Source organism: Octopus sinensis, unplaced genomic scaffold, assembly GCF_006345805.1.
Source record: "Octopus sinensis unplaced genomic scaffold, ASM634580v1 Contig12425, whole genome shotgun sequence".
Classification (NCBI taxonomy): domain Eukaryota; kingdom Metazoa; phylum Mollusca; class Cephalopoda; order Octopoda; family Octopodidae; genus Octopus; species Octopus sinensis.
In genome coordinates this window covers 141,639-144,750 of record NW_021832601.1, presented here as the reverse complement: position 1 = coordinate 144,750, position 3,112 = coordinate 141,639, and the positions used below count along the sequence as shown (strand labels likewise).

General features: G+C 31.2%; 1 long non-coding RNA gene across 1 annotated transcript; it reads right to left on the bottom strand.

The window, feature by feature from the left end:
• Positions 1-1,483: 1,483 nt before the first annotated feature.
• On the bottom strand, positions 1,484-2,519 carry LOC115229325. Its single transcript, XR_003883320.2, has 5 exons — positions 2,469-2,519; positions 2,332-2,438; positions 2,077-2,300; positions 1,725-2,044; positions 1,484-1,658 (listed from the first exon to the last, which is right to left on the bottom strand). It is a non-coding gene; the product is annotated as an uncharacterized LOC115229325 (long non-coding RNA).
• Positions 2,520-3,112: the final 593 nt, after the last annotated feature.

The following is a 3,112-nucleotide window of genomic DNA, read 5'->3' as shown; positions in this document are numbered from 1 at the left end:
GATGATTCGGCAAATTATTGACAAGATACCTACTGATTCTGAATCATTGTTTTCTGTCGAAATTGACTGGACAGTGGTCGATCAGGTATTTTAAAGTTTTAATTTTCCAAGAATCTTGTCGATACTCGCATTCGTAGTTGGGTAAATAAGAAGATTATTGAGTATATCGGAGAGGAAGAACCAAGTTTGAACGACTTTATATGTGAAAAGCTTTTATCTCAGACATCTCCGACAAGTTTGGTTAAAGATATTTGGACGGTGCTTTTTTTGTGAGATATTTAATAGATTTTTGATAACGAGGCAGAAGTTTTTGTGATTAAATTGTGGAGGTTATTGGTATTTGAGACACAGTCCAAGATAGCTGGAATAAATAATAAATGATCTTGTTCTGTTTCTTATAATAATTTTCGCATAGTTGTATTGGTTTATTCAATTATATGGTTATTTAATGTTTTATTACACTTAATGAATTTCTAAATTTTTTTAATCAAAAAGTGATATATACATTTTTGAAGGAATTCGTAACAAATTGTGAAGAGAGCAATAGTTGCGTCCGGATTTCTTTTAATGCTCGAACCATTTGGACCTGTCAGTCGAGGTTGGAAACCTTCTGATTAAATATTATTTTGAAACCAGTAGTTCCAGATCAGCAAAAGTACACAAGCGCGTTTTTCTAAGATCAAATAACTATTATGGTTTAAAAAAATGTAATTGATTATCCTGGCTAATAAACATGTTTGATTTTTCTAAAACCTCAAAATGAATAAATTTTTATTTACATTGTGATTAAAATAATAAAGTAAGAATATATGATTATTTTGAATCACTTGTGTTTTTCAATAAGATTTTTTACAATTTGAATAGATTCGCTGCCAAGCAAAGAGGGATCTTTGATTATAGAGGTATCTTTGGAAAATGTTCGCAATACGCGCATTGAATCTATCAAATATGACAATTAAATACCTTCTCTAGACATTTGGAGGGAGACGTTATCGTTTAACCAGGATTCTATATCATTTATTTTCGAATTATTAGTCATTTTCTGACCTATGAATGACTTGAACATTTTCTCCATAATTAGTCCAAATAATGCATATTTTTGATTAATTAATGAACGGTCATAAATATATTTTAAATATTCAGAATATTCTCTTTTCACAATGTCAGTATTTGAAATAGATTCATCGGGAATCAATTCTTGCAGATATCTTGTATTTAAATTTATATCATTACCTCGTTTTTTCAGTTTTTGATTCGATTTCTGATTTAATTACTTCTAGTTTTGCTTCGTTTTTTAAAATTTCATTCTGGTTACAGGTTAACAAGTCTGACGCTAAACAGATAAATAGTCGACTGTACCTTCTCGTAGTATATTTGCATAGCTCTGTTTGCAGGTACTTGAATTTATTTTTGAGTCTTTGATACACAGGTAAAGTGTATGAATCCAATTCTATAAAATCTTTTCAGATTAATAGACTTTAATTTCATTACGTCTGTGTTTTTCAGATTTTAAATGAATAATATGTCTTTTCCTTTTTCGTTGATCTTCCTCTGAAAAACAAGAAACCGATGGCTAAAAATTACTAAAATAAGAAACCTTAGTAAACAACATTGGATAGCCAGGGTAATTATACTCTTGTTGTCCAATGACATGATTTCTAAATGTTAATTATAATTTATAATTTATGTGGTTAGGCACGCCCAATTGGCATTAATTTATTTACCCGTAACTATAGTTTGGCACAAAATGATTTCTCGAAAAATCTTGTTGATTTTGTGATATTTTTGAAGATGAACAATTTGGATGATTCCAAAGATTAGTAAAATCTCTTTGCGGCGTGTTTTTGTATTTTGTGTCAGACTCGACAGCCTTGTAATTTCCAAAATAATGAGGTTGTTTTGAAAAAAAATCAGTGTCGTCGAATGATGTTCTCGGAAAAAAATAATTTGGTTTCTGTATCCCGTCAATTTCGTCACATAGAGGTAGGTTAATATCTTCGTAGATAGTTGGTGTTTTAGTTTCTGTCAATTGTGATTGCTCGTCCTATCAAATAATTAAGGAATTTATATTCTAACGAATTGATTGCTCTCGTTACATGAAATTTGAACGTTAATTCGTTCACAGAAATACTTTCTCAGTTTGTTATATTCTTTGCGAAACAGAGTTGGTTTCATATTAAGAAAGTTTTGCTCAAAAATAATGCTCTAAGATGATTGTTTTAGATTAACATTTTTTCCATGATGGATGTCATTTAACTTGTCATTAAATTTACATACCAGCGGCTTTTTATTGTAGTAATCTAAAGAAATAAAGAAACATTTAAATATAACTCTGTCGGCACCATTCTCTCCAAATTGCATTATTAAGTCGAATTTTAAGGCATCCTGGAATTGAATAACCAGTAAAATTTCTCCATTTTGAAGAAATCAAGACGCCTCTTCGAATAGAAAGCAAAATACACACAAACCGATAACTACACCACAAAAAGTCAATTAGAGTGTTAAGAGGTACGTCGGGCACATGATAGGGAAAGGAAGATAAACCTCAAAATAAAAATATCAGCTATTACTGGTTGTATTTAAATTGAAGTTGACAAATGTGCTTACCATAAAGTGTCCGCTGTAGACGACCACATTTTGGCCATCATTGTATACTCCATGATTTACAACGCCAAACATATTATTTCAAATATTAATAATAGTGTATTATTAAACGACTTTTACGGTTATCCAAACTATTTAGACAGTTTCAATTCAATGAAATATTATTATAAAAATATTTTAACAATAATTTTTTTTATTAATGGAATTATTAAAAAATCTAGCTATTAAGTACTGGCTCGCAGAATTGAAAGACAATTCCCGCGTAAAACAGCCATCGAGATCCTCTGAATAAGGAATATAAATTCCCTGGGATCTCTGAAGCGATGGGTACACAGACTGCCAAGTTTCTTAAAATGAGCAAGCGTCTTGGCCCCAAAAACACAGGAAGTTTCGACGGCAATTGCCCAAAAGCAAAATCAATCGCGAAAATCCTCGTATTTCGTTAGTTTAGCGAATTCGGCCTTCTCGGCCGACGAACCGGGACGACAAGCCGTGGAATTCAAGGCTT